This window comes from Erinaceus europaeus, chromosome 9 (genome assembly GCF_950295315.1).
Source record: "Erinaceus europaeus chromosome 9, mEriEur2.1, whole genome shotgun sequence".
In the NCBI taxonomy this organism is placed as follows: domain Eukaryota; kingdom Metazoa; phylum Chordata; class Mammalia; order Eulipotyphla; family Erinaceidae; genus Erinaceus; species Erinaceus europaeus.
Genome location: NC_080170.1, coordinates 45,425,511 through 45,435,051, shown reverse-complemented (window position 1 = coordinate 45,435,051; position 9,541 = coordinate 45,425,511). Strand labels below are relative to the sequence as shown.

Below are 9,541 nucleotides of genomic sequence, written 5' to 3'. Positions count from 1 at the left end.
TAAGGTTGTGAAAGTGCCTCCACCCAATGCAGTAATGCTGAGGGGGCAATCTTTCCTGTTTTCTGTGGAGCATTTGGAAGTTCTGAATATAGTTCATTCATTGGATAAGGGTTCAGAGTGGGTGCAGAGCAGGACTAGATGAAGTAATTATGGTGACTATACTCCCCAAACTAATATATAGGGCAAATCTTGGCACAAAGGCGTTACTCAAATCCTGATTTGTGATTTTATTCATGTAAAAGACCATGCACATATATAAAACAATGAAGTCTCTTGGAAGCTGTCTTTATTAAAGACTATAATTATATAAATGATATTTGCACCATTAAACATTTTATTTGAGCTGGGGAGATAGCATACTGGTTATGCAAAAGACTTTCATGCCTGAGGCTCTAATTCCCAGCACCACCATAGCTGAATGGTGCTCTGGTGTATCTCTCTGTGTATATCTTTCTCTATCTCTCTCATTAAAATAAATAAATAAATGAGGGGAGTTGGGCGGTAGCGCAGCAGGCTAAGCGCAGGTGGCGCAAAGTGCAAGGACCGGCATAAGGATCCCGGTTCGAGCATCCAGCTCCCCACCTTCAGGGGAGTCACTTTACAAGCGGTGAAGCAGGTCTTCCGGTGTCTATCTTTCTCTCCCCATCTCTGTCTTCCCCTCCACTCTCGATTTCTCTCTGTCCTATCCAACAACAACGATATCAATAACAATAACTACAATAAAAAGGGCAACAAAAGGGATTAAATAAATATTTAAAATAAATAAATAAGTGGGCTGGGAGGTTGCGCAGTGATAGGGCTTTGGACTCTCAAGCATGAGGTCCTGAGTTCGATCCCCAGCAGCACAGGTGCCAGAGTGATGTCTGGTTCTTTCTCTCTCCTCCTGTCTTTCTCATTAATAAATAAATAAAATCTTTAAAAATAAATAAATAAATAAACAAATAAGTAAATGAAATATTAAAATTTTAATTTAATTTTGTTTTACTTTTTATCAAACAACTGCTCAGCTCTGGTTTATGGTGGTGCCAGGAACTGAACCTGGGAGCTCTGATCCTTAGGCGTGAAAGTAGTTTTGCATGACCATTATGTTGACTTCCCAGCTCTATTTATTTAGTTTGAGAGAGAAACCAAAGCATTGATCCATTATTTGTGATGCCCTGTTTTATTTTATCTTTTTTATATATTAAAAAAAATATTTATTTATTTTAATTTTTTTGTATTATCTTTATTTATTGGATACAGACAGCCAGAAATTGAGAGGGATGGGGAAAATAGAGAGGGTGAGAGACAGAGAGACACCTGCAGCCCTGCTTCACCCCTTGTTGAGCTTTCCTCCTGCAGGTGGGAACCAGGGGCTTGAACCTGGGTCCTTGAGCACGCTAATGTGAATGCTTAACCAAGTGTGCCACCACCCAGCCGTTTATTTTTGTTTTATGCAATGCTCAGGATGAACCCACTGTCTCACACATGTAAGGCCTATGCTCCATTGTTTGCTTACTCCTACCCCCACTTTGTATTTTTATTTTTAAAATTAACTAATTAATCAGTCAATCTGTTTATTACTAGGACTGCTCAGTTCAGGCTTATGGTGGTATAGGGGATTGAACCTGAGACCTTGAAGGCTCTGGTATGAGAGTCTTTTTGCATAACCATTATGCTATTTCTCCTACCCTCCAATATTTGTAATTTTAAAATATATTTATCTAAAATAGAAAGGGAAAGAAACCACAGCATGGAAGCTCTCTTCAGTGTGGTGGGGACCAGGCTCAAACCTGGGTTGTGCACGTGGCACAGCAGCACACTATCCAAATGACCTATTTTTGGGGCAGGCTGATGGCATACCTGATTGAGAGTACATGTTACCAAATGACCTATCTTGCTTGCCCAATTTATGTAAAGATTTATTTATCTTATTTATTATGAGGGAGGATGAGAGGGGGAAGAGAGAGACCAGAATACTGGTTAACTCTGGCATATGATGGTGCTGGGGGTTAAACCTACAGTCTTTGGGGCTTCAGGCATGGTAATTAGCATTCTAATAGACTGAGCTATCTTTCTGGCCCCAAGTACTTGTATATATATATTTAACAAGAAAAGCTTTTATTTGGTACTGGGAAAATCACTTAATAGTTTCATGCCTAAGGCTCTGAGCTCCCAGGTTTAGTCTTTAGCACCACCAAAAACCAGAGTTGAGCAGGACTCTGGTTTAAAAAGAAAGAAAAAGAAGACTTAACTCAAGTCTTTTTTTTCCCCCACATAGTTGAATTTACTTATTTATCTACTTATTTTTCTTACTGATTTGCTTTTCCTTCCTTCCTTCCTTCCTTCCTTCCTTCCTTCCTTCCTTCCTTCCTTCCTTCCTCCCTCCCTCCCTCCCTCCCTCCCTCCCTCTCTCTCTCCCTCTCTCTCCCTCTCTTCCTTCCTTCCTTCCTTCAGCTCTGGTTTACGGTGGCATGTGGAGTGTGGTGGTGGTGGTGGTAGGAGGGGGATTGAACCTGGGACTTTGGAGCCTCAGGCACAAAAATTTTTTTGCATAACCATTATGATACCTACCCTGCTTTTCTTACTGACTTCCAAGACTTCTTTAAAAATCTGGCTATGATTGAAAATACATGGTCTTACTCAGTATTACTATTTTTTAATTAATTTTTTTTTGCCTCCAGGGTTATTTGGCTGGTGGTCGGTGCCTGCACTATGAATCCACTGTTCCTGGAGGCTATTTTTTCCCATTTTTGTTACCCTTGTTGTTGTCGTCATTGTTATTGTTGCCATTGATGTTGTTGTTGGATAGGACAGAGAGAAATGGAAAGAGGAGGGGATACAGAGATGGGGAGAGAAAGATAGACACCCGCAGACCTTCTTCACTGTCTGTGGGGAGCTGGGGGCTTGAACTGGGATCCTTATGCCGGTCCTTGCGCTTTGCTCCATGTGCACTTAACCTGCTGTGCGACCGCCCAACCCCTTTATTCATTCTTTTTTGATGCCCTTTGATGAACAGCATAATTCGGTTTCTAGGAAGTCTACATTGTCACTCTTCTCCTTTGTGATGGCTTCTGTTTGTGTTCTGTTCAAGAAATCTTTGTCTGTTCCAAATTTATGATAGTATCTTATACACTTCTAAAATTTATTATATAAAATGTATTTATTATATGCAATTATTATTATAAAATTAATTATAAATAAGTTGTTCATTTAGCTTTTAAGCATATGAAAAGATGCTCAATAGAGAGAAATGAAAATTGTAAGGAGATGATTTCTTTGTAAGGAGATATTGTTTTTAAATGTTTTTATTTATCTATTTAGTATTGGATAGAGACAGAGAGAAATTGGGGGGCAACAGAGAGAGACAGAGAGATACCTGCAGACCTGCTTCACCACTTGTGAAGCTTCCCTCCTGCAGGTGGGGACCAAGGACTTGAGCCTGGGTCCTTGTGCACTGTGATATTTATGTTTAACCATATTACGTGTACCACTGCCTGGCCCCAGGAGGGATTACTATTATTATTATTATTATTAATTTTTTGGATAGGGACAGAGAGAAACAGAGAAAGGAGAGATAGTAAGGGAGAAAGAGAGACACCAGCAATGCTGTTTCAGTCCTCCGGCAGCATAGCCTCCTCCCTGAGAAGGTGAGGAATGGGGGACTTGAACCTTGGTCCTGGCACATGTGACCTCAGTCAGGCGAACTACTGCCCAACCCTGTAATGAGGTATTTCTGTACCTGTTTTTTAGTGGTTAAAAATGAAACACGGTGGTCTGGTAGATGGCACAGTGGATACAGCACTGGATTCTCAAGCATGAGGTCCCGTGTTCGATCCCCGGCAGCACATGTACCAGAGTGATGTCTGGTTCTTTATCTCCTCCTATCTCTCTCATGAACAAATAAATTTAAAAAAAATTAAAAAAAAATAAAACACCATAGGAGAGATAGCATAATAGTTATTCAAAAAGACTTTCATGCTTGAGGAATCACCACCATAAGCCAGAGTCGAGCAGTGCCCCGGCAAAAATGAATCAATCAGTCAATCAGTCAATCAAATTGTGCCTCTCCTACCTGAGAGACTTTAAAATAAAAAGCAAATACAAGCATAGGAGTACTAGGAAAGGATTGGTGGGAACTATAGAATGATGAGAAATAATAGCAAAGTATTGTCTCTAAACATATGTGACTCACCCATATAATAGTGAGCAAATGTATCCAGACATTCAAGAGGACATGGTATTGGGTTACACTAAATTAAGTTCAAGAACAGAGAAATAGTGAAAGAAGTCCGTATATTGGCTATCTTTGGTAGAGAGGGAAGTTGATTAGAATATAACAGAGAGGGCCTGGTGGTAGCGCAGTGGGTTAAGCACAGGTGGCACAAAGCGCAAGGACCAGCATATGGATCCCAGTTAGAGACCCCGGCTCCCCACCTGCAGGGGAGTCGCTTCACAGATGGTGAAGCAGGTCTGCAGGTGTCTTTCTCTCCTCCTCTCTATCTTCCCCTCCTCTCTCCATTTCTCTCTGTCCTATCAAACAATAACGACAACAATAATAGTCACAACAAAATCGATAAACAACAAGGAAGGGCAACAAAAGGGAAAAATGGCCTCCAGGAGTAGTGGATTCGTAGTGCAGGCACCGAGCCCCAGCAATAACCCTGGTGGCAAAAAAAAAAAAAAAAAAAAAAGAATATAACAGAATGAGGGAAGGGGGTAGATAGCATAATGGTTATGCAAACAGGCTGTCATGCCTGAGGCTTCAAAGTCCCAGGTTCAATCCCCTGCACCACCATAAACCAGAGCTGATCAGTGCTCTGATAAAAATAAAACAAAACAAAATAAAATAAAATAAAATAAAAAATTTGAAAAGGAATATAACAGAATGAGCTGGAATGCAAATAGTCTATAATTGGGATGACAGCTTCATTGTATCTATTTATAAAAATTAACCCAATGTCACTCGAAGATTTGGGCATTTCAGTAAAAAAAAAAACAAAAACTTAAGGAAAAAATGTTAGTTAACCAGTAATAAATTGTAGTATGGGAGATGGCGCAGTGGCTCAGGCATTAGGCTCTCAATCAGGAGGTCCTGAGTTTGATCCCTGGCAGCACATGTACCAGAGCGATGTCTGGTTCTTTCTCTCCTCTTATCTTTCTAATAAATAAATAAAAAATCTTTAAAAAAAAGTCATAAATTCTGGGCTGAGGACACAGCATAATGAGTATGCAAAAATACTCTCATTCTGGAGGCTCTGAGTGTCCAGTTTCAATCTCCAGCCTCACCATAAAGCAGAGCTGAGTGAGCAGTACTCTGGTCTCAGTCTTGGTCTCTCTCTGATTAAAATAAAATATTTAAAAATCAAGCCATAAATTTTGCCATTTATTGAAAACTGCGGTTTCTGGTGGTGTGGGGGATTGAATTTGGGACTTGGGAGCCTCAGGCATAAGAGTCTCTTTGTATAACCATTTATTTATAGGCGTTGAAGGAGTGCTGTTTTGTTTATAATTCCTATGTTTGAAAAATGTAGCCTTCTCAGTCATAGTAATGCTTACTGACCTGATTCATTCAAATGTGGTTTGCATGAATGCTAGAGTTTCTGTGAAACATCAGCTACTTATGAGGGCTGGGATATTTAGACTTGTTACAGAACCAGCACATACAAGCAACTAGGAAACCTTTAAGATCCATTCTGGCTCTAAGACGTAGTGAACTGTCTGAAATTGTGTATGGTAGTACCAATGTTATCCTTTGGTTATCAAAGCAATAAGATATAAAGACTTGTTTGAGGTTGTAACAATAATGGTGTTGTTCTTTGATTATAAAGACTACACTATGCATAACATTTTGATTTTCTGAGGCATGTTGACTAGGTTTACATTGACTGCATTTTTATTTTTTGCTTTGATTTTCATTAAAAAAAAGTGTGTTTATTTTTTATGAAACACAGAAACCAGAGCACTGCTCAGCTGTAACATAAGGTGGTACTTGGGATTAAACCTGAGGCCTCTGTGGCCTCTGACAATCAGTTTGGTTCTCTGATGGACTGAGCCATCTCCTTAGCCCTAGGAAGTTGTTTGGATTCAGAGAGGCTGATGATGCTTAAATATTTCTATATTTATACCAGATGAGCCACCCCCCCCCCACTATTTATTTTTAGTTCAGGATTTGTTCATCCTACTTGGCTCCTCTATGCCGCTTGTAAAGCACATCCTTTTTTTTTTTTTTTAACTTTTTAAAATATTTATTTATTCCCTTTTGTTGTCCTTGTTGTTTTATTGTTGTAGTTATAATTATTGATGTCATTGTTGTTGGATAGGACAGAGAAAAATGGAGAGAGAAGGGGAAGACAGAGAGGGAGAGAGAAAGATAGATACCTGCAGACCTGTTTCACCGCCTGTGAAGCGACTCCCCTGTAGGTGGGGAGCTGAATGCTCAAATCGTGATCCTTATGCAGGTCCTTGCGCTTTGCGCCACCTGCGCTTAACCTGCTGCGCTACTGCCTGACTCCCTAAAGCACATACTTGATGATCTTTCTCTCCCCATTTAAAATCTGTCAGGTCTCTGAAGACTCCCCATCATCTCCAGGATAAATGTTATCCTAAGTGTCACCCACAATCTAGTCTGGCTTTTCTCTTTCTTTCTTTCTTTTATTTATTTATTTTTAATTTTTTTATTATCTTTATTTTTTTGTATATTTTATTAATTTCTCTTGTTGCCCTTGTTTTATTGTTGGAGCTATTATTGTTGTTGTTATTGATGTCGTTGTTGTTGGATAGGACAGAGAGAAATGGAGAGAGGGGGAAAGAAAGATAGATACCTGCAGGCCTGCTTTATCGCCTGTGACGCAACTTCCCTGCAGGTGGGGAGCCGGGGCCTCGAACTGGGATCTTTATGTCTGCTGGTCCTTGAGCTTTGCCCCACTTGCACTTAACCCCCTATGCTACTGCCCGACTCTCTCTCTCTCTTTTTAAATTTTTATGTATTTATAGAACATTGTTTAGCTCTGGCTTCTGTTGGTGTAGGGGATAAAATTTCGGGTTTTGGAGCCTCAGGCACGAGTATAACTATTGTGCTTTCTCTCCTGTCCTCTTGACTTAGTTCCTTCTCTAGGGTCTGCACTATACACCCTCACTGCCTGAATATACTTTTGGTGTCTGCCCCTGCCTTTGCCACTCTTCCACCCAGTACTCCTCTCCAATCTTCAGAATTGTCACCTCCTGTGACTTATCCGATACTTTTACTCAGTAGCCAATAGAATAGTCAATAGTCTCTGTTTGCACTTTGTGCATTTTCCCATTAGGACAGTTACTGCATCCTTGTGCAATGCACAAGTATCCGGGTTCAAGCCGCTGGTCCCTTCCTATAGGTGAGAAGATTCACAAGCAGTGAAATAGTGCTGTAGGTCTCTCTCTCTCTCAACTTCTGCCTGACTTTATCCAAGAAGAAACAAACATATTGAGGTGTTTTTTTTTTTTCCCCCAGTAAAGATAACTGGGCTTGCCCTAGCCCCACATGCTTGTTTAGAAAATAGCAGTAATTAATGCTTTGTTGCCCCTTACCTCTGTCTTTCTCTGGAAGTGTCAGCAGCATCACTGTGAATGAGCCAAGGGCTGGAGTGTTTGATGGTGACAGTGGGGCAGGTCATGTCTCCTCTGGGGGTGTGGGAGCCTGGCTGGGAACAGTCTACTGCAGCACTTAACCAACGTTTCATACTGGGTCAGTCGTGAGTGTGCTAGGCTTTGGGGGCCAAATGCAAAAGCAGCCATAGAAGTTGTATAAATAAACAAGTCTGACTATATTCCAGAAAAACAGTATTTATGGATACTGACATTTCAACTAGAAAATACTTTTCACATGTTGCAAAATATTTCTTCTCCTTTGATCTCCCCCTCTCACCCCCACCCCCCTGCCCCCTTCAAAAATGTGAAAACTGTTCTTAGTTCTTGGGCCATGCATGGAGGTGTTTGCAGGCAGGATTTGCTTTTTTGTTCTGGTAAGTGTCCCTGCACTGTCTGGGGCAGCTTCATCCTGTGGAGTTGCAGCCTTATCAGTTTAGCAACCTCTCTTCTGTGAGCTCAGCACCTATGCTCTTACACTCTATTTGCTTGTTTGTTTGTTTTAAATCAAGGCAGAGAGAAGTTGAGAAGGGAGGGGGAACTAGACAGAGAGAACTGCAGGATTGTTTTACTGCTTGTGAAGCTTTCCTCTGGCAGGCGGGGACCAGAGGCTTGAAGCTGTGTCCTTGTGCTGTAATGTGTGTACTGAACCAGGTGCATCACCACCTCACCACCTGGCTCCATCCATTCTTCTTTCCTTCCTTCCTTCCTTCCTTCCTTCCTTCCTTCCTTCCTTCCTTCCTTCCTTTTTTTTTTTTAGTTTTGTAATTTTATTTAAATTAATGTTTACAGTCAACAGTTAAATACAGTAGTTTGTACATGTGTAACATTTCTCAGTTTTCCACATAACAATTCAACCCCCACTAGGTGCTCCTCTGTCATCATGTTCCAGGACCTGAACCCTCCAGCCCCAACCCCAGAGTCGTTTACTTCAGTGCAATACACCATGGTTTTGATATTTTATTTGACAGTTAGCACTTAGTTCTCATCCACATTGACTGTCTGTAGATTTTTGAAGGTGGTGACAGGTACACAGGTAGCCAGGTATAGAGCTTGTCTGGTGAATCTTCATCCTCATTGTGCTTTCTGGACAAACGTACTCGGATATGGTATGGATCATTCCTTATTCCTTTGGCCCACATGGCTTTGTTGAGCCTGGTGTCAGTGCCCATCTCTTTCATGGCAAATTTCCAGATCTCTGAGTGCCCGAGGAGCATGTTTCTTAAAGCCCACACCATGACTGTGCTTGTGAATGTTGATGGTGTATTCCCAAATCACTACCTCATCAATGGCAGAACCTCCTTCTCAACACCCTTCTTTGCAGGAGCCATTCTGCCAGGCCCAGATGGGAAGCCATACTCTTTCCTTTACTAACCACTGGTTTATGATAGTGATGGGCACTGAACCTAAGATTTTAGAACCTCAGGCATGAAAGTCTTTTTACTTAGCCATTATGATATCTCTTCAGACTTTACTAAAAAAAAAAAAGTTCATTTATTTATTGAGAGAGAGAAAGTGAAGGAAGAGGGACAGGAGAGAGGGAGAGAACCAACACATTACTCTGGTAACTTGTGACCTCATACTTAACAAGAGTCCAAAACTTTATCCACTGTGTCACCTCTTAAGCTACACCTGGTTGAGTGCAGTGTTATAGTGTGCAAGGACCCAAATTCAATGTCCTCCCTCATCTCCCCAGTGGGGTGGAAGCTTCTGGAGTGCTGAAGTAGTGCTGCAGGTGCCTCTCTCTCTCTCCCACTCTCCCTCTCCCCTCTCAATTTCTCTCTGTCATTATCCACAAATAAATAAATAGATAAATATTTAAAATGAATTAAAGAGAGACACCTACAGCACTGCTTGTGAAATGTCTCCCGTGCAGGTGGGGACTAGAAGTTTGAAGCTGAGCCCTTGTGCATGGTGATGTGTGCATTCAACCAAGTAT

General features: G+C 41.1%; 1 pseudogene; it reads right to left on the bottom strand.

The window, feature by feature from the left end:
• Window positions 1–8,580: 8,580 nt before the first annotated feature.
• LOC103115985 (large ribosomal subunit protein eL31-like) lies at window positions 8,581–8,939 on the bottom strand (annotated as a pseudogene).
• Window positions 8,940–9,541: the final 602 nt, after the last annotated feature.